Consider the following 23,655-nt stretch of genomic DNA (forward strand, 5'->3'; position numbering starts at 1 on the left):
CTAATGTGGGTTGTGGTTGTCGAGACAGCGCATCAGCAATTACGTTATATTTTCCCTTCCGATATTGTACTTCAAAGTGATATTGTTGCAGTTCTAAGGCCCACCTCGCAATTCTACCAGAAGGATTATCGATACTATTTAGACATTTTAATGCCAGGTGATCAGTGATAACTATTAGGTGTACCGGTATGAAGTGAGCGTAAAGATACAAATGTTCCGACAGGGAACATTTGTTGTGAACGAGCCATTTTTTTTTGTTTGTTTGCTATGACATGTGTGAAATATATTTAGTATACATCAAGTCATTGAACAGACAACATCATATTTTTCATCGTGTTAAAAATGCCGAATTTCGTACCAGAAAGTGATGATTTGCGGAAAGCATTAATTTTTTGTTTTCATTTAAAGAAAAGTGGTGCAGAGTCACATCGAATGCTTGTCGAGGCATATGGTGATCATGCTCTATCAGAAGCAACATGCAAAAGACGGTTTCAACGGTTCAGAAATAATGATTTTGATGTGAGAAATGAAGAACGTGGAAGACCGCCAAAAAAGTTTGAAGACCCCGAATTGCAAACGATATTGGATGGAGATGACACTTTGGGTCAATAGCAAATGGCAGAAATGTTATATGTTGCACAACAAACAATTTCTGACCGTTTATAAGCTATGGGAAAGATCCAAAAATGTGGGAAATGGGTGCCACATGAATTGAATGAAAGACAGATGGAAAATTGAAAAAACACTTGTGAAATTTTGCTTCAAAGACACGAAAGCAAATCGGTTTTGCATCGGATTGTTACTGGCGATGAAAAATGGATTTATTTTAAGAATCCTAAACGGAAAAAATCATAGGTTAATCCGGGACAACCATCAACATCGACTGCAAAACCAGATTGATTCGGCAAGAAGACAATGCTGAAGACAATCCTAAAACCTGGTGAAACCGTCAATGCTGGTCGCTATGAACAACAAATGATAAATTTGAACCATGCATTGATCGAGAAACGACCAGAATGGGCCAGAAGACACGGCAAGGTAATTCTGCTCCATGACAATGCACCTGCACACAAAGCAAAACGGGTTCAGGATGCAATCAAAAAACTTGGCTGGTAGCTGCTACCCCACCCGCTGTATTCACCAGACTTGGCTCCTTCCGACTACCATTTGTTTTCATCGATGGGACACGCATTGGCTGAGCAGCACTTTGATTCTTACGAGGAGGTCGAAAATTGGGTGTCTGGTTGGTTTGCTTTAAAAGACGAACAATTTTTTTGGCGTGGTATCCACAAATTGCCAGAAAGGTGATCAAAATGTGTAGAAAGCAATGGCCAATACTTTGAATAAAATGTTTTTTACTTTTCTATTAATAATTAGTGTTTTATTTTCACCAAAAAACGTTCATTTCATACCGGTACACCGGTACAAAGTGGTATCCTTCTAAATACTGCTTCATCTTACGAACGCCCCAGACTATTGCCAGACATTCTTTCTCAGTGGTTGTGTAGTTTTTCTCTGCTGAGTTTAGAGTACGACTTGCATACGCGATAACCTCTTCCTCTTCTGATATTGTCTGTGTTAATACCGCTCCTAGCCCAAAGTCACTAGCATCAGTTTGCAATATGAACTGCTCGTTGAAATTTGGACATGCTAAGACGGGGGCACTAGTAAGTTTCTCTTTTAGTTTATCAAATGCTTACTCTTTTTCAGCAACAACGTTAGCGGTTGAATAGTACTGGAGAACTGAGGTATAAACCGGCGATACCACGAAACGATACCAATGCACCTTCGTAACTCTTTAATGTTACACGGGGGTGGGAGATTTTTGATTGCAGCTATTTCTTCTCGATCGGTGTGAATGCCTTGAGATGTTACTAAATGCCCTAAGTACTTGATTTTCTTGGTGAAAAATTGACATTTATTAACATTCAGTTTCAATTTCGCTGCCTTCAATCGTCGAAAAACTTCTTTCAAATTTGCCGTGTGCTCCTCCAATGTGCGTCCAATCACTATTATGTCATCCAAATAAGCAAACGCATGGGGTTCCATGTCGGGGCCAATCAAGGGCTCTCTGAAATGTTGCAGGGGCCGAATGTAATCCAAAAGGCATCACCCGCCATTGAAACAACCCTCGTTCAGGAACTGTGAACGCCGTGTACTGTTTGCTGTTTTGTGCCATAGGAATTTGCCAGTACCCGCTTTTTAAGTCCAGACTGCTAATATAGTTTGCATCGCGGAGTTGGTCCAATATATGCTGAATACGTGGGATAGGAAAAGCATCCGGAATTGAACGAGCATTGACCTGTCGGTAATCAATGCACAGCCGCCAACTTCAGTCCTTTTTTTTTACTAATACGACTGGAGAGCTATATGGGCTATGTAATCGTTCAATACAACCTTGTTTGAGTAGTTCGTCTATCTCATTATTCAACACTTTTTGCATCGCCGGGTTTCTCGGATAGTACCTCTGTTTGATGGGGCGATCGTCCTTCATTGTGATTGAATGCGATGTAATGTTAGAAAGTCCTTCCATTGTTTCAAATTCAGCTAACTCTATTTCTAGGAACATCTCTATATATTGCTCCTCTTCAAATGTGGAATTTAGCGTTGAAGAGGAACACAACAATTTAGATTATCCTTTCCACCTTATTTATTATTTGAAAGTCCTACAAGACTATGATAATAAAAAGAAATATTACAATTAATTCTATGTTCAGTATTTTTTCCTTTATTTACAATTCAGCAGAACAAAGCGAACTTACTAAATAAAGACTAACATGATGACTAAAATAAACTATCATTTAAATAAATTGACGAAGTTAGAAGTAAACTACGATTTACATGCTTAATTTATATCTAAAATATTTTCTTCTCCATTTGCTACTATATAAATATTTCAGTAACAATGTACTTTAGATTTTTTTTCTTGTAAATTTCCTTCTGTAAATATTTAAATATCAAAAAAATAATATAAAAAAAAACACCGAGGAAAAAAAATAAGAGGTACTCACCGCAGTTGTTGAGATGACGTCACCGCTTCTCTGCTGTACCTGTCTATGTTTGTAACAATAAAAAGAAAATATTCAAAGTTAACCTTCCTATGGTTTAAATATTTACAAAAGGAGCGGGGTAAAAAAAATTAACTACGATGTCCACTAATAAATAATAATATAGGTCATACAATTTACATAATATAAGCTTAATAGTTACTTAATTATAATTATTATTAGCTTAATTATATTGTCAAACAAAAATCCAATTAGACCTAGCTTATCTAACATTTATCTTCACATTTACTCCATAAAAATTTTATATGTATTATATTTCTATTTATTAATTCTGAATAATAATATTTTAAAGGAAAAAAAAAATCAAATGAACTTAGATTATTTGTTTTTGTTAAATTTATCATTGTTTCATCAACCAAAAAAAAAATACTATTGAAAATAAAGCAATTAACAATTCATACATATGAACATATACATAAGTTATGCCATATATAACTTATATATAGTTTAATATATATTTCATATATAAAGAGCGATAAGAAAAAAATATTTGTTCGCTGATGCTATGTTGTTGTAGTTGTGGTAGCGGCTGCTAGCGTCTGAATTGTTTGTGCTGTTGATGTTTTAACCAAAAGAATCACGAACATAATCCCGGTTTAAAGTCACCAACTAAACCCGTGATTTGAATTTTCGTTTTCTCTTTTTTTTTATGTAGAATCTTAGATAAATTATCTTTTAAATGCAGTCAGTAGGCGAAGTTAACAAACTTGCTGATACTCGGATACAAGTTTTAGTTTGAGTTCTTGATATATTAGTACGTATTTTATATTGAGGTCTAGATCTCGCAGTTTAAATAAATTTTTTTTTTTATAATTTCTTTATGTGTTATGTGTTAAATAAAACTTTAATATGATACGTTTTTCACTTTTTGCACGAAAAATATGTAAAAAACTCAAAAAAACCAAACTTTGCGAAAATGTTTCTCTTCTTTTCCTTTTAATTCTACACGCAAGTTTATTTCGACTGGAGTCCACGCTAAGTGATAGTTCGCATGTAATCTTAACGTTGCGCCACTTTCTATGAAGATTGTTAGGGGACAAAATAAACAGCACTTATTTCGGGGATATTTAACCGAACACACAAAAGGAAAATTTGTGCTTTTTATATTTCTTGTAGTTCACAGAAGTTTTGTTTTTTTTTTTTAGTTTTTAGTAAACAGCACTTATTTCGGGTATATTTAACCGAACCCACAAAAGGAAAATTTATGCTTTTTCTATTTCTTGTAGTTCACAGAAGTTTTTTTTCTTTTTTAGTTAATTAAATCCAGCCAAAGAAAAACGGTGTCACTTGTTATGTACATTCCATTTCAAGCAAACTAACTAACAGAAGAAAGTAGCTTCCCTGACTGATCCTTTTATTCCAATTTTTTTTAACTGTCCAAATCAAAATATTTCAGTTAGCCGTTTTTCGGTCAATGAACTTAATTAAGGTTTTCTACTTCGAGACTCACGAAAGCTTTCAATTATTTTGTTATTGATTCTCTTACCTTGCAATGTTTACGCTGCATTCTCAGCTTTTCCTATTACTCACTGCAACTTTTGACGATCAAACGAAAATTATAACAAAACAAATTAAAATGACATTTCTCACATTGCAGGTTTTTTTGTTATAATTTTTATAAACGTGTTTGGATGTCAGTGATTTTTTTCTTTTTTTTATTTTTTTTAATTATTTTTTAAAAAGAATTATTTAATATAAAGTTGGACGGACACACAGAGAAGGTATGTTAATATTACTATTTTATTGATATCGTATTCCTTATTTTATATAATTATTTTTTCTTAATAATTTCAGCTTACATTCAACATCTTGTTCCACCCAGAACTCCACTGAAGTTATTACTGTGAACTAGTCGTGAGCATTCGAGGTAATGTCCATGAAATATTTATCCTTCAGTGGTTTTAATTATTTATTTATTCCAGGTCCTCATCACTGTAAGATCAATTTTATTTTTACTTCAAAAATTGATCATTACAAGCAAGACCGTATTCAAATTGGTCTTTGAAAATTGACCACATTTGACAACATTTTCCCCTATGCCGAACGTACCTGATGCTGTGATCAAAAAGTCCATCCCCAAAACAATATCATGAACCATTCCAACCAATACTAACAAACTCACCTGGTATTCATCTCCTCCCATTTGCAAGCACGTATCAATGATGTTATTCACATGCCGTGGTGAGCCATCAGCGAGCCGGACTGCTACGTTTACGTCAGTGATGTTACCTGTAAGACATGATACTACGTTCGGACGAACAAAGCTTTTACTTGCACCTGTATCAATCATGGCTGTGAGTGCTTGACCTCGGATGCTTATTTGTGCAAAGAGTCGATTATTTTCAATTACAAAGGGTGTTGTGCTGGTGCTGGATTTACGGCCACATCTCTCCTTTCTGGTAGACGCGACCTTTGCGCGTTTCCCGATTGTTTACGACAGCAGTCAATAGTTCGCACCTCACGTCTCCCACACTGCCAGCGGAATAAAACTCTAGGATTTCGCCACATGCGCGCTAGGTGTCCAGATTGACCACATCGAAAACATGTCGTTGTGAGATTAATAGGCTCCATGGCAGCAATTATCAATGGTTTGACTCGTCGTTCCATCAGCATCGGTGTATCTTTCGGTTTAGAATTTCTTTGTTCATTTTTTAAGGATTCAAAATCGCTAGTTAACGAGATTAGCTCGCCCAAGGTGTTAAACTCTCTACGTTTGACATACATTTTGTACTCAACCAAACTGTTCCTGTAGAATCGCTCGAGTTTCTCGTCAGCACAACACAATTTGCAGGAAAAACTTCAAGAAATCCATTTTAAATGCTTCCCAGTGAATCCAATCTCTTTCGTTGTGTCTAAACCATACCAGTGCGTTTCCTTTGAGTAACTCCGGCATTGTACGAGGCAACATGTTCATTGGTATATCATAAACGTCCGCTAATTCCTCCACTCGCTCTATGAACGTCAAGGGGTCGCCGTTGTCATCGTACCGGATCGCCCATTTTCTGACCTGGTCAATGACGCTTGCCTGGGTGTTCCTCTGTGGAAGATACGAGTGTAAGTCATATTGTGGATGTGAATGTAATTGCCTTGTCGATGCTTCATTGACCATGATATGTCGCTCTGAACCTTCGACGTAATCTCCGTTCTTTATATATTCCATGTCGCTTCTCCTATCAAACGTTTGATGTACTGTCGCAGGCTGTTGACTATGAGGCACGTGAAAAGTATATGCAGAATCTTGAGTTGGTGATGCTAAAACTGTTGTCTTGGTTTCTTCAGTATTTTTATCCATATTTAATTCTTCACTGGAGCTCTTGCAATGTTTGCTTTCAAATTCGTTCAGCCGAATAACTACTATAGGTGCATGTTCTCCCTGTGCTACGAAGTTGGTTAATCGCTTTCGCAGGTCTTCGACTGTACTAGTTGTATCCAGGCCGAACTCTTCGAGATATCCAACCAAATCGTCTTTTCGTAAATACCGGATCAACGTTCTTCCCATACCAGTTCTGTATATATTACCTCGTTATTGACGTTAGAACAGTTGTTATTCAAATCGTGAAGTGCTGGTCTCAGGGTCCCTGCTCGGGCGCCACTTGTAATGAACCTTTCTTGTGGTTCGTATAAAGCTGGGGTTTAACTTAGCCGTCACCAAGGTCCACACAAGAAATTTATTTGGTGAGACCCTGTCACTTCTGATTAGTCCTAACACCTGAACCGAAGCAAACTAAATCGTTGATAAACTGAACTGAAGGTACTCGAAATTGCAGATAAGCTAACTCGCCGAACAGCCGACACGATATAACACAGACACACGTGACTGTTAAAGTTACGTGTGCTGAATTATAGGTCGCAATTAACACGCCCTTCCCTGTTCACTATTAAAGCGCCCAGGGGCCGGAGACGTTAGGTTACTGTTAAAAGTCACCTACAGTTTCCGACACTATGGTATAGACACACGTGACTGTTAAAGCTACCTGTGTTATACCCCATGCAACCCAGATTCAGTAACTGTTAAAGCCCTGAGTCTTGTTTATCTGAACCACTCTTCAGTTCAGTCGTTCAATACTATGCGTACAGCTACCTAGTTTACGTGTGTCTTACCTAAATCTCTCAAAGCTGCCGTTGTCTACACTCAAGGTTCCTTCAAATGTCAATGCCGCTAGCAATTACTATTCGGTTTGCATCTAAACTTCTTCGTCTTTCTTTTAAACTTCAGTTTTCCCCTTGTAGTTTAATGAAACAAACATTCATATTGAATAATTATTAATCTTTATTTAAACTTCCTTTGTACTTTTGTATGACACAGGAAGTAATATAGTTTCTTTACAATTCTTCGTGCAGAGGTTATCGTTAAGACTTTCAGCAATAATTCGACACAATAATTACAAAGTTTCTAATTTTTATGTTTACGTTACTGTTTTTCAATGAAATATTTTAATTTTAATTTTATTTATTTAAATTTAGTTATACATGCTAAATAATAAATTTCCAATTGTTCTGCGTTTTACTTTTATTAAAACAACTGATACATTTTCAAATGTGCTGAGTTTTACCTTTATTAAAATAATAATTTTTCAAATGTTCTGCGTTTTACTTTATTAAACAATTAATAAATTTTTACATGTTCTGACTTTTACTTTATTAAAAAAAACAATTAATAATTTTTCACATGTTCTACATTTCACTTTTATTAAAACAATTAATAAATTTTTCAATGTTCTGAGTTCTACTTTTATTAAACAAGTAATAAACTTCCAAAGTTCTGATTGATATTGCACTATACCGCGTCAAAAAATAACAAAACAAGAGATCACTTCTCCCTACGTTAGAGTTCAACGACCGTTGATCGAAGCTCGTTAGCTGATCCCACTGCAATGCACTAGTGAAAATCCCGCTTTAAGGCGAATTCTAGCTCGTATTCATGTGAAAGTTAGGAATTGTTCTTGACTAAGCTTTGTTTCAGTTCCACATCTTTGCACAAAAGCTTTCTTAGTTTGACAGCTCGTTCTGTTGTTTTGTTTTGATCTTATTTGTTTCTTTTCCTTTAACAATGTGACGTGTCGGTAAACGTGTGTATTTCATTTTATTAATTCAGTAAATTATTTTAAAGTAATTTTATATTTTCAACAAGTTCCAGCAAAATCGAACACCCAACGATAGATCATGGTATATGCCTTATTGTCTTATTCAAATACATTTGTTTACGCATTAACCAATAATTTGCATACGATTTCAAAATCGAACACCCAACGATAGATCATGGTATATGCCTTATTGTCTTATTCAAATACATTTGTTTACGCATTAACCAATAATTTGCATACGATTTCAGGATTTTGGTGAGTTGGTTTAGTTAATAGTTTTTTTTTGTATTTATTAATAAATTGTTTTCATACAGGAGCCTTCGCTTCGCTTTAAGGTGGCCTTAAGCCGATGCCCGCTGCCTTTCGAGCATTTTTCCAAATTGTAACCATGTCGCTGAAGGCGTGCCGCTGGGTTTACGTCCACTCGACTTTCTACTATGCTTTCTGTACTTGTTATAGCCGGTGAGTCACATACCTCTGATGTTGAACTGAGTAGTATTTTTGCCAGAGGAGGCGTAGGTAGACATTCCCAACTTCTTACGGCTTGCGGTATAGCTTGTTCGTCGCCGGACCATATTGGCGAGGCTGTTAGTTCCAGAACGTCCTCAGTATCCCAGCCAAATGAGGTGTAATGCAAGGGACTTGATTTCATTTCCGGTTCAGCTGTGTTCACGTTTTTCGCCATTTCTTCTGTATGGGTGTCTTCGCCAAACAACTCTATAAAGCGAACACATAGTTGTCGTCGTAATGCTTCATCTAGATCTGTCTTACGTTTCCATGACCGGTGTATATTCGTTTTCGGTTTCTCCAAATTGATGTTCTCGCGCCTTACAGTTCTTACCATGTTGATACGTCTCTTGAAATCTATTAAAGTAAAATTTATTGGCGTGTAATTACCTTTTGGTTTTTGTTTTTTTTTTAAACCATTAATTATAGTATGTTTAATACGACTAATGTGGGCCGTCAACAAATTATTGGTGTCTAGACAACGCAATTTTACAATGACCGGTGATACAAAGTCTATAACTTCATAAGGTCCGACATATTTCGGTGCTAATTTTGCATTAATGGCTAGTGCATTAGATAATGGTTGCGAACGATTAAGTACCAGTGTACCGAGTTCCGGTTTCCACTCCCGTCGTTGGAGGTTATAGTATCTGGCCTGGTCTTGTGAGGCTTTTCCCATGTTACTTCTAGCAATAGTGTATATTTCAAGTAGCTTTTGCGCTTTGCTATCTGGAGATTCTGTAGCTCTTCCAAGGCCTGGTGTCACTGCATCATATAATGTACTCGGCATTCGTAGCTCTCTACCTTGGGTAATATATGCCGGACTGAAACCTGTTGAGGACGAAATCGAGGAGTTTATCGCTAACGTGATTTCGGGTAAACACTCGTCCCAGTGCCGGTGGTCAACCGTTGAGTTCTGAGCGATCATTGTTTTTATTGTACAATTTGCGCGATGTTGAATGCCCAATTCGACTAAGAACTCTTGAAATATCTTGCTCGTAAATTGTGTTCCATTGTCCGTGACCAAGATCTTCGGAATCCCAAACCGCGCCATGATTTTTTTTCTCGGGAGGCTTTTTTAACTCCGACCATCGTGGCGTTCTTCATTGGTATGATCTCCACCCATTTAGAGAACTTATCAAAAAATACTAGAGCCACCGTGTTTCTTCTAATCGAGCGTGGTAAGGACCCAATAAAATCTGCACATACTGTTACCCATGGCTCTTCTGGTACACTTGTTAACATCTTTCTGCATTAGGTTGTTGACTGACCTTGTATTTTTGAAATGAATCACACTTCCGCACATATTCTTTGATGTCGCGATACATTCCTGACCAAAAGTATTTCGATGTAACTCGAAGGATCGTTTTCTGATTACCTAAGTGCCCCGCTGTGACGCTATTATGACATTCCTTCAGAACTCGAAGACGCAAATCATGTGGTATGCACAGTTTCCAGCACGGTTGCCCTTCGTTACTAAAACTATTTGGGATCCGGCGATATAACTGCTCACCTTCAACGATGCAATCAGGGTATTTTGCAGGATTTTCTCGCACCGCTTTCTTCAAACTTAGTAGCCATCCACAGTAACGATCACTTTCATTATTCGTGTCTAGGTGAGCTAATGTGGGTTGTGGTTGTCGAGACAGCGCATCAGCAATTACGTTATATTTTCCCTTCCGATATTGTACTTCAAAGTGATATTGTTGCAGTTCTAAGGCCCACCTCGCAATTCTACCAGAAGGATTATCGATACTATTTAGACATTTTAATGCCAGGTGATCAGTGATAACTATTAGGTGTACCGGTATGAAGTGAGCGTAAAGATACAAATGTTCCGACAGGGAACATTTGTTGTGAACGAGCCATTTTTTTTTGTTTGTTTGCTATGACATGTGTGAAATATATTTAGTATACATCAAGTCATTGAACAGACAACATCATATTTTTCATCGTGTTAAAAATGCCGAATTTCGTACCAGAAAGTGATGATTTGCGGAAAGCATTAATTTTTTGTTTTCATTTAAAGAAAAGTGGTGCAGAGTCGCATCGAATGCTTGTCGAGGCATATGGTGATCATGCTCTATCAGAAGCAACATGCAAAAGACGGTTTCAACGGTTCAGAAATAATGATTTTGATGTGAGAAATGAAGAACGTGGAAGACCGCCAAAAAAGTTTGAAGACCCCGAATTGCAAACGATATTGGATGGAGATGACACTTTGGGTCAATAGCAAATGGCAGAAATGTTATATGTTGCACAACAAACAATTTCTGACCGTTTATAAGCTATGGGAAAGATCCAAAAATGTGGGAAATGGGTGCCACATGAATTGAATGAAAGACAGATGGAAAATTGAAAAAACACTTGTGAAATTTTGCTTCAAAGACACGAAAGCAAATCGGTTTTGCATCGGATTGTTACTGGCGATGAAAAATGGATTTATTTTAAGAATCCTAAACGGAAAAAATCATAGGTTAATCCGGGACAACCATCAACATCGACTGCAAAACCAGATTGATTCGGCAAGAAGACAATGCTGAAGACAATCCTAAAACCTGGTGAAACCGTCAATGCTGGTCGCTATGAACAACAAATGATAAATTTGAACCATGCATTGATCGAGAAACGACCAGAATGGGCCAGAAGACACGGCAAGGTAATTCTGCTCCATGACAATGCACCTGCACACAAAGCAAAACGGGTTCAGGATGCAATCAAAAAACTTGGCTGGTAGCTGCTACCCCACCCGCTGTATTCACCAGACTTGGCTCCTTCCGACTACCATTTGTTTTCATCGATGGGACACGCATTGGCTGAGCAGCACTTTGATTCTTACGAGGAGGTCGAAAATTGGGTGTCTGGTTGGTTTGCTTTAAAAGACGAACAATTTTTTTGGCGTGGTATCCACAAATTGCCAGAAAGGTGATCAAAATGTGTAGAAAGCAATGGCCAATACTTTGAATAAAATGTTTTTTACTTTTCTATTAATAATTAGTGTTTTATTTTCACCAAAAAACGTTCATTTCATACCGGTACACCGGTACAAAGTGGTATCCTTCTAAATACTGCTTCATCTTACGAACGCCCCAGACTATTGCCAGACATTCTTTCTCAGTGGTTGTGTAGTTTTTCTCTGCTGAGTTTAGAGTACGACTTGCATACGCGATAACCTCTTCCTCTTCTGATATTGTCTGTGTTAATACCGCTCCTAGCCCAAAGTCACTAGCATCAGTTTGCAATATGAACTGCTCGTTGAAATTTGGACATGCTAAGACGGGGGCACTAGTAAGTTTCTCTTTTAGTTTATCAAATGCTTACTCTTTTTCAGCAACAACGTTAGCGGTTGAATAGTACTGGAGAACTGAGGTATAAACCGGCGATACCACGAAACGATACCAATGCACCTTCGTAACTCTTTAATGTTACACGGGGGTGGGAGATTTTTGATTGCAGCTATTTCTTCTCGATCGGTGTGAATGCCTTGAGATGTTACTAAATGCCCTAAGTACTTGATTTTCTTGGTGAAAAATTGACATTTATTAACATTCAGTTTCAATTTCGCTGCCTTCAATCGTCGAAAAACTTCTTTCAAATTTGCCGTGTGCTCCTCCAATGTGCGTCCAATCACTATTATGTCATCCAAATAAGCAAACGCATGGGGTTCCATGTCGGGGCCAATCAAGGGCTCTCTGAAATGTTGCAGGGGCCGAATGTAATCCAAAAGGCATCACCCGCCATTGAAACAACCCTCGTTCAGGAACTGTGAACGCCGTGTACTGTTTGCTGTTTTGTGCCATAGGAATTTGCCAGTACCCGCTTTTTAAGTCCAGACTGCTAATATAGTTTGCATCGCGGAGTTGGTCCAATATATGCTGAATACGTGGGATAGGAAAAGCATCCGGAATTGAACGAGCATTGACCTGTCGGTAATCAATGCACAGCCGCCAACTTCAGTCCTTTTTTTTTACTAATACGACTGGAGAGCTATATGGGCTATGTAATCGTTCAATACAACCTTGTTTGAGTAGTTCGTCTATCTCATTATTCAACACTTTTTGCATCGCCGGGTTTCTCGGATAGTACCTCTGTTTGATGGGGCGATCGTCCTTCATTGTGATTGAATGCGATGTAATGTTAGAAAGTCCTTCCATTGTTTCAAATTCAGCTAACTCTATTTCTAGGAACATCTCTATATATTGCTCCTCTTCAAATGTGGAATTTAGCGTTGAAGAGGAACACAACAATTTAGATTATCCTTTCCACCTTATTTATTATTTGAAAGTCCTACAAGACTATGATAATAAAAAGAAATATTACAATTAATTCTATGTTCAGTATTTTTTCCTTTATTTACAATTCAGCAGAACAAAGCGAACTTACTAAATAAAGACTAACATGATGACTAAAATAAACTATCATTTAAATAAATTGACGAAGTTAGAAGTAAACTACGATTTACATGCTTAATTTATATCTAAAATATTTTCTTCTCCATTTGCTACTATATAAATATTTCAGTAACAATGTACTTTAGATTTTTTTTCTTGTAAATTTCCTTCTGTAAATATTTAAATATCAAAAAAATAATATAAAAAAAAACACCGAGGAAAAAAAATAAGAGGTACTCACCGCAGTTGTTGAGATGACGTCACCGCTTCTCTGCTGTACCTGTCTATGTTTGTAACAATAAAAAGAAAATATTCAAAGTTAACCTTCCTATGGTTTAAATATTTACAAAAGGAGCGGGGTAAAAAAAATTAACTACGATGTCCACTAATAAATAATAATATAGGTCATACAATTTACATAATATAAGCTTAATAGTTACTTAATTATAATTATTATTAGCTTAATTATATTGTCAAACAAAAATCCAATTAGACCTAGCTTATCTAACATTTATCTTCACATTTACTCCATAAAAATTTTATATGTATTATATTTCTATTTATTAATTCTGAATAATAATATTTTAAAGGAAAAAAAAAATCAAATGAACTTAGATTATTTGTTTTTGTTAAATTTATCATTGTTTCATCAACCAAAAAAAAAATACTATTGAAAATAAAGCAATTAACAATTCATACATATGAACATATAAGTTATGCCATATATAACTTATATATAGTTTAATATATATTTCATATATAAAGAGCGATAAGAAAAAAATATTTGTTCGCTGATGCTATGTTGTTGTAGTTGTGGTAGCGGCTGCTAGCGTCTGAATTGTTTGTGCTGTTGATGTTTTAACCAAAAGAATCACGAACATAATCCCGGTTTAAAGTCACCAACTAAACCCGTGATTTGAATTTTCGTTTTCTCTTTTTTTTTATGTAGAATCTTAGATAAATTATCTTTTAAATGCAGTCAGTAGGCGAAGTTAACAAACTTGCTGATACTCGGATACAAGTTTTAGTTTGAGTTCTTGATATATTAGTACGTATTTTATATTGAGGTCTAGATCTCGCAGTTTAAATAAATTTTTTTTTTTATAATTTCTTTATGTGTTATGTGTTAAATAAAACTTTAATATGATACGTTTTTCACTTTTTGCACGAAAAATATGTAAAAAACTCAAAAAAACCAAACTTTGCGAAAATGTTTCTCTTCTTTTCCTTTTAATTCTACACGCAAGTTTATTTCGACTGGAGTCCACGCTAAGTGATAGTTCGCATGTAATCTTAACGTTGCGCCACTTTCTATGAAGATTGTTAGGGGACAAAATAAACAGCACTTATTTCGGGGATATTTAACCGAACACACAAAAGGAAAATTTGTGCTTTTTATATTTCTTGTAGTTCACAGAAGTTTTGTTTTTTTTTTTTAGTTTTTAGTAAACAGCACTTATTTCGGGTATATTTAACCGAACCCACAAAAGGAAAATTTATGCTTTTTCTATTTCTTGTAGTTCACAGAAGTTTTTTTTCTTTTTTAGTTAATTAAATCCAGCCAAAGAAAAACGGTGTCACTTGTTATGTACATTCCATTTCAAGCAAACTAACCAACAGAAGAAAGTAGCTTCCCTGACTGATCCTTTTATTCCAATTTTTTTTAACTGTCCAAATCAAAATATTTCAGTTAGCCGTTTTTCGGTCAATGAACTTAATTAAGGTTTTCTACTTCGAGACTCACGAAAGCTTTCAATTATTTTGTTATTGATTCTCTTACCTTGCAATGTTTACGCTGCATTCTCAGCTTTTCCTATTACTCACTGCAACTTTTGACGATCAAACGAAAATTATAACAAAACAAATTAAAATGACATTTCTCACATTGCAGGTTTTTTTGTTATAATTTTTATAAACGTGTTTGGATGTCAGTGATTTTTTTCTTTTTTTTATTTTTTTTAATTATTTTTTAAAAAGAATTATTTAATATAAAGTTGGACGGACACACAGAGAAGGTATGTTAATATTACTATTTTATTGATATCGTATTCCTTATTTTATATAATTATTTTTTCTTAATAATTTCAGCTTACATTCAACATCTTGTTCCACCCAGAACTCCACTGAAGTTATTACTGTGAACTAGTCGTGAGCATTCGAGGTAATGTCCATGAAATATTTATCCTTCAGTGGTTTTAATTATTTATTTATTCCAGGTCCTCATCACTGTAAGATCAATTTTATTTTTACTTCAAAAATTGATCATTACAAGCAAGACCGTATTCAAATTGGTCTTTGAAAATTGACCACATTTGACAACATTTTCCCATATGCCGAACGTACCTGATGCTGTGATCAAAAAGTCCATCCCCAAAACAATATCATGAACCATTCCAACCAATACTAACAAACTCACCTGGTATTCATCTCCTCCCATTTGCAAGCACGTATCAATGATGTTATTCACATGCCGTGGTGAGCCATCAGCGAGCCGGACTGCTACGTTTACGTCAGTGATGTTACCTGTAAGACATGATACTACGTTCGGACGAACAAAGCTTTTACTTGCACCTGTATCAATCATGGCTGTGAGTGCTTGACCTCGGATGCTTATTTGTGCAAAGAGTCGATTATTTTCAATTACAAAGGGTGTTGTGCTGGTGCTGGATTTACGGCCACATCTCTCCTTTCTGGTAGACGCGACCTTTGCGCGTTTCCCGATTGTTTACGACAGCAGTCAATAGTTCGCACCTCACGTCTCCCACACTGCCAGCGGAATAAAACTCTAGGATTTCGCCACATGCGCGCTAGGTGTCCAGATTGACCACATCGAAAACATGTCGTTGTGAGATTAATAGGCTCCATGGCAGCAATTATCAATGGTTTGACTCGTCGTTCCATCAGCATCGGTGTATCTTTCGGTTTAGAATTTCTTTGTTCATTTTTTAAGGATTCAAAATCGCTAGTTAACGAGATTAGCTCGCCCAAGGTGTTAAACTCTCTACGTTTGACATACATTTTGTACTCAACCAAACTGTTCCTGTAGAATCGCTCGAGTTTCTCGTCAGCACAACACCCTTTGCAGGAAAAACTTCAAGAAATCCATTTTAAATGCTTCCCAGTGAATCCAATCTCTTTCGTTGTGTCTAAACCATACCAGTGCGTTTCCTTTGAGTAACTCCGGCTGTTGACGAATCAACAAAAAATTAAGAACTAGGTCATGAGTTAATCGCTCACACCTGTTGCTTAATTTCTTGGTTGACGAATCAACAAAAAGTAAAAATTAGGTCATAAGTAAAGCATTCGCAACTATTGCTTATTAAGCAATTTGTGCGAATTAAGCAATAAGTTATTTTATTTATTGTATGTTTTGCAATTACGGTTGCATTTTATTTTGTATAAAAGAACAAATCAATTTAAATAAAATCAGTTGTTGAAAGTAAATCAACGTCTCACCAATCTTTTATTGTTTCCCCCCACCAGTGGTAAGGGACATAAAGATTGTTAATGAACACTCTTGTTCATTTTTGGTCCTTCGAGCCGGATATTTGAAATTTCCCCCACCAGTGGTAAGAGTTTCAAATATACCTAACAAAGAGACTTAAGTTTAAGATTGAAGTTAATACAAGCGTACCGAGGCTTTTAACATCGGAGTGAAGTTAATACAAGCGTACCGAGGCTTTTAACATCGGAGTGAAATTAATACAAGCGTACCGAGGCTTTTAACATCGGAGTGAAGTTAATACAAGCGTACCGAGGCTTTTAACATCGGAGTGAAGTTAATACAAGCGTACCGAGGCTTTTAACATCGGAGTGAAGTTAATACAAGCGTACCGAGGCTTTTAACATCGAAGTGAAGTTAATACAAGCGTACCGAGGCTTTTAACATCGGAGTGAAGTTAATACAAGCGTACCGAGGCTTTCAACATCGGAGTGAAGTTAATACAAGCGTACCGAGGCTTTTAACATCGGAGTGAAGTTAATACAAGCGTACCGAGGCTTTTAACATCGAAGTGAAGTTAATACAAGCGTACCGAGGCTTTTAACATCGAAGTGAAGTTAATACAAGCCGTACCGAGGCTTTTAACATCGGAGTGAAGTTAATACAAGCGTACCGAGGCTTTCAACATCGGAGTGAAGTTTATACAAGCGTACCGAGGCTTTTAACATCAGAGTGAAGTTAATACAAGCGTACCGAGGCTTTTAACATCGGAGTGAAGTGAATGCAAACGTACCATCGAAGTGAAACAAGCAGAAGCGTACCGAGGCACTCAACAAATCAAATCAAATACTAACAGAGGACATCATGGAGATCGAACAAGTTATCCAACATCAAAAGGACATTGAAGGTGAGATCCAGAGGATCTGGATAAATTTTAAAAAGGATTCTTCTACAAGATATTCAAAGCAGTATTTTGAGACACGTTTGGAAAATTTGCGTCAGAAATGGGACGCATTTGAAGACAACAATGATAATCTGATCAAGAATTTGAAGCCTGATCATGAATATATCACAAAAAATTACTATGGCCAGTTACAACAAAGACGGAATGAAATCGAAAATCGATTTAATAATGAATTGGAAATAATAAGGCAAATGGAGCAAAAGGAAGCTCAAGTTTCAAGGCATCAAGTTATAAGAGGGCAAGAAGAAGCTCGGTCACCAAGGAATCAGGACATAAGTATCAATGACGAAGTCACCATCACCGGGCCATGTGATATTACGAACAAACGTTTAGCAATCTTAAGTACAAGTCTGTTGCAGATCAAAGAGACAATAGACTTAACGAAAAGTATTGAAACGTTACAGTTCAAATTGGAAAAATTGAAGAATTGTTGGGCAAAGATCTCACAATTAAGCGATGAATGTCTGTTTAACAATGATGGAATAGACCAAGGAGATTTCATTCAACTGGAATCGATATACGAAGAAGTATATATCCAGTTACAAGAACAACTGAACGTTCGCAGTCAAAACGTTTCAGAAACTAGAACAACCGTAAGTAACAATATCAAACTACCACCGTTGATTGTACCAATATTCAGCGGCAGATTTGAAGAGTGGTGTCCATTTTGGGAATTGTTCGACCGGTTAGTTCAACAAAACCATAATCTAGTGGATGTAGAAAGGATGCAGTACTTAAAATGAAGTCTACGTGGAGAAGCCGCCAGACTTATCAATCATTTAACAATAACAGCGAACAATTATACAGCGGCAGTTGAACTATTGAAACAAAGATACAACAATCCAGCAATACTTGTGGACAATCTTATCAATAAGTTATTGTCGCTCAAAGCTATAAGAAATGAGAATGCACAGGATTTAAAAACATTAGTGGATTCTTCTAGAGAAGTGTTATATGGTATACGTAATTTAAATGTGGACACGTCAAGTTGGGATCCACTAATTATACAGATACTGCTTCCAAAATTAGATGGTGAAACCAGAAAATTATACCAACATTCAAGAGGGGCATCAACACAAATACCAAAATTGAGAAGCTTATACGAGTTTGTCGAGAGCAGAGTTAGAGGATTGGAGGCAATTCGAGACACAAATCGCGAAAATAAGAATAATTTTCGACCAACAACAGTAAATACAAAAACGCATGTAAATACAATACATACGCTATGTTTAGTGTGTAATGGTGACCACCAATTAATTCGATGTTCAAAGTTTCTGAATATGAAGGTGCAGGAACGTCGTGAAAAGATTATGAGCGCCAAATTATGTTTTAATTGCCTTCAGAGTGGGCATTTTAGTAAGTTGTGCTTGAATAAAAAAAGATGTGCAATTTACGACAAAAAACACCATCAACTTATTCATGAACAAGTTAAGGGCAAACCAACAGTCACAAATAACATAAGTAAACAGAGGATGCCAACATTGAAGAACACCACAGAGACCGAAGTGGCAGCGTCGTATAACATCCAAAAGGAAAAAACTGTTTTATTAGCAACAGCAATGGTAATTATAAGGACTAAAAAACAAGTTAATCCGATACGAGCGCTTCTTGATCAAGGATCATAATCTTGTATAATAACAGAACAATTAGCAAGATCAATCAGAGCACCATTGACCAATTATCGAACTCATGTAAAAGGTATCAATGGACAAACAACAAGCGTTATAGCCAAATGTTCATTAGAAATTCAATCTATACATGATGAAAATAAAAGCTGTCATATCGAAGCAATAGTGTTACCAAAAATCACATCAAAAATGCCAAATGCAGAATTCACGCCAGGAAAATGGTCGCATATTGATGGATTGCAGTTAGCAGATCCTTGGTATGCTGAACCAAAGGAAATACAATTGTTAATCGGGTCGGACGTATTACCAGAAGTGTTTAAAGAAGGATTAATTAAAGGGCCAGACAACTCTCCAATGGCTCAAAACACACTACTTGGATGGATATTATCAGGACCTTTAGATGTAGAGCGTACAATCACAAACAAAATAATGTTATGCTCCATGGCTTGCGAAAGGAGCGACGAGTATTTAAAACGGTTTTGGGAATTAGAGGAAATTCCAAATGCAGACTTAAGAACAGTAGAAGAAAGGCGTTGTGAGAGACATTATGATTCAACTTGCACCCGCGATAAAACAGGACGACACATCGTTAGGTTACCACTGAAAAATGATCGAGAAACGTTAAGTGAATCCAGAAAGATGTCATTAAAACGGTTCTTTTCATTGAAAGAACGATTTAAGAAGAATCCAGCACTAAAGCAAGAGTATGTGAACTTTATGCGAGAGTATATCAAGCTGGGTCACATGAAGGCAGTTAATAAGAAACCAAAGACAAAGGTATATTATTTGCCGCATCATGCAGTTATTAAAGAAGACAGCACGACAACAAAACTTCGAGTGATGATTGACGCGTCCGCAAAAACAACATTAGGACAATCACTGAACAGTATTATGATGACTCCAGCGCATGATAGTCTTAACTTTACAGAAACCAACTCAGAGACGGCATCAACCAAGGCAGATTCAGACATTCAAGACATGTTACCATTGGGAAACCTTGTCAGAAATAAAGAAGTAGTTCCGACAAATTCTACTGTAGGAGATCCTAGAACGCGACGACAATGGTTAGCGGCTAGGCAATCAAAATCGACAGTTCTTGCTATATTGTTGGCATATCTCACATTAGGAACTACATTATCAACACCAGCCAATAATCATACATCACCTTCCACTTACGATGTCGCTTGGTCTTGCACATAAACAACAACCTGCTGAGGCTAACAAATCTAGACCAACTCGTAATACCAACGCAGAGCCGGCATAATGTTGACGAATCAACAAAAAATTAAGAACTAGGTCATGAGTTAATCGCTTACACCTGTTGCTTAATTTCTTGGTTGACGAATCAACAAAAAGTAAAAATTAGGTCATAAGTAAAGCATTCGCAACTATTGCTTATTAAGCAATTTGTGCGAATTAAGCAATAAGTTATTTTATTTATTGTATGTTTTGCAATTACGGTTGCGTTTTATTTTGTATAAAAGAACAAATCAATTTAAATAAAATCAGTTGTTGAAAGTAAATCAACGTCTCACCAATCTTTTATTGTTTCCCCCCACCAGTGGTAAGGGACATAAAGATTGTTAATGAACATTCTTGTTCACCGGCATTGTACGAGGCAACATGTTCATTGGTATTCCATAAACGTCCGCTAATTCCTCCACTCGCTCTATGAACGTCAAGGGGTCGCCGTTGTCATCGTACCGGATCGCCCATTTTCTGACCTGGTCAATGACGCTTGCCTGGGTGTTCCTCTGTGGAAGATACGAGTGTAAGTCATATTGTGGATGTGAATGTAATTGCCTTGTCGATGCTTCATTGACCATGATATGTCGCTCTGAACCTTCGACGTAATCTCCGTTCTTTATATATTCCATGTCGCTTCTCCTATCAAACGTTTGATGTACTGTCGCAGGCTGTTGACTATGAGGCACGTGAAAAGTATATGCAGAATCTTGAGTTGGTGATGCTAAAACTGTTGTCTTGGTTTCTTCAGTATTTTTATCCATATTTAATTCTTCACTGGAGCTCTTGCAATGTTTGCTTTCAAATTCGTTCAGCCGAATAACTACTATAGGTGCATGTTCTCCCTGTGCTACGAAGTTGGTTAATCGCTTTCGCAGGTCTTCGACTGTACTAGTTGTATCCAGGCCGAACTCTTCGAGATATCCAACCAAATCGTCTTTTCGTAAATACCGGATCAACGTTCTTCCCATACCAGTTCTGTATATATTACCTCGTTATTGACGTTAGAACAGTTGTTATTCAAATCGTGAAGTGCTGGTCTCAGGGTCCCTGCTCGGGCGCCACTTGTAATGAACCTTTCTTGTGGTTCGTATAAAGCTGGGGTTTAACTTAGCCGTCACCAAGGTCCACACAAGAAATTTATTTGGTGAGACCCTGTCACTTCTGATTAGTCCTAACACCTGAACCGAAGCAAACTAAATCGTTGATAAACTGAACTGAAGGTACTCGAAATTGCAGATAAGCTAACTCGCCGAACAGCCGACACGATATAACACAGACACACGTGACTGTTAAAGTTACGTGTGCTGAATTATAGGTCGCAATTAACACGCCCTTCCCTGTTCACTATTAAAGCGCCCAGGGGCCGGAGACGTTAGGTTACTGTTAAAAGTCACCTACAGTTTCCGACACTATGGTATAGACACACGTGACTGTTAAAGCTACCTGTGTTATACCCCATGCAACCCAGATTCAGTAACTGTTAAAGCCCTGAGTCTTGTTTATCTGAACCACTCTTCAGTTCAGTCGTTCAATACTATGCGTACAGCTACCTAGTTTACGTGTGTCTTACCTAAATCTCTTAAAGCTGCCGTTGTCTACACTCAAGGTTCCTTTAAATGTCAATGTCGCTAGCAATTACAATTCGGTTTGCATCTAAACTTCTTCGTCTTTCTTTTAAACTTCAGTTTTCCCCTTGTAGATTAATGCAACAAACATTCACATTGAATAATTATTAATCTTTATTTAAACTTTCTTTGTACTTTTGTATGACACAGGAAGTAATATAGTTTCTTTACAATTTTTCGTGCAGAGGTTATCGTTAAGACTTTCAGCAATAATTCGACACAATAATTACAAAGTTTCTAATTTTTATGTTTACGTTACTGTTTTTCAATGTAATATTTTAATTTTAATTTTATTTATTTAAATTTAGTTATACATGCTAAATAATAAATTTCCAATTGTTCAGCGTTTTACTTTTATTAAAACAACTAATACATTTTCAAATGTGCTGAGTTTTACCTTTATTAAAATAATAATTTTTCAAATGTTCTGCGTTTTACTTTATTAAACAATTAATAAATTTTCACATGTTCTGAGTTTTACTTTATTAAAAACAAAAATTAATAATTTTTCACATGTTCTGCGGTTTACTTTTATTAAAACAATAATTTTCCAAATGTTCTGCGTTTTACTTTTATTAAAACAATTAATAAGTTTTCCAATGTTCTGAGTTTTACTTTCATTAACAATTAATAAATTTTCAAATGTTCTGCGTTTTACTTTTATTAACAATTAATAAATTTTCAAAAGTTCTGAGTTTTACTTTTATTAAAAAAAAACAATTAATAATTTTTCACATGTTCTCAGTTTTACTTTTATTAACAATTAATATATATCCAAATGTTCTGAGTTTTACTTTTATTATCAATTAATAAATTTCCAAATGTTCTGCGTTTTACTTTTATTAAAATAATAAAATTTCAAATATTCTGTGTTTTACCTTTATTAAACAATTAATAAATTTGCAAACGTTCTGAGTTTTCTTTTATTAAAACAATTACTAATTTCCAAAATGTTCTGCATTTCACTTTTATTAAAACAATTAATAAATTTTTCAATGTTCTGAGTTCTACTTTTATTAAACAAGTAATAAACTTCCAAAATTCTGATTGATATTGCACTATACCGCGTCAAAGAATAACAAAACAAGAGACCGCTTCTCCCTACGTTAGAGTTCAACGATCGTTGATCGAAGCTCGTTAGCTGATCCCACTGCAATGCACTAGTGAAAATCTCGCTTTAAGGCGAATTCTAGCTGGTATTCATGTGGAAGTTAGGAATTGTTCTTGACTAAGCTTTGTTTTAGTTCCACATCTTTGCACAAAAGCTTTCTTAGTTTGACAGCTCGTTCTGTTGTTTTGTTTTGATCTTATTTGTTTCTTTTCCTTTAACAATGTGACGTGCCGGTAAACGTGTGTATTTCATTCTATTAATTCAGAAAATTATTTTAAAGTTATTTTATATTTTCAACAAGTTCCAGCAAAATCGAACACCCAACGATAGCTCAAGGTATATGCCTTATTGTCTTATTCAAATACATTTGTTTACACATTAACCAATAATTTGCATACGATTTCAGGATTTCTCTAGTGTAAAAGTTTCGTTGCTGGCGGTAGTGGATTTTAGTGAGTTGGTTTAGTTAATAGTTTTTTTTGTATTTATTAACAAATTGTTTTCATACAGGAGCCTTTGCTTTAATAACTTCAAGTGAGTGTTGCTGTGATCGTGTTGTGTTCGCTCCGTTTTTTTTATACGCGCTA

This window comes from Teleopsis dalmanni, chromosome 1 (assembly GCF_002237135.1).
Source record: "Teleopsis dalmanni isolate 2A chromosome 1, ASM223713v2, whole genome shotgun sequence".
NCBI lineage: Eukaryota > Metazoa > Arthropoda > Insecta > Diptera > Diopsidae > Teleopsis > Teleopsis dalmanni.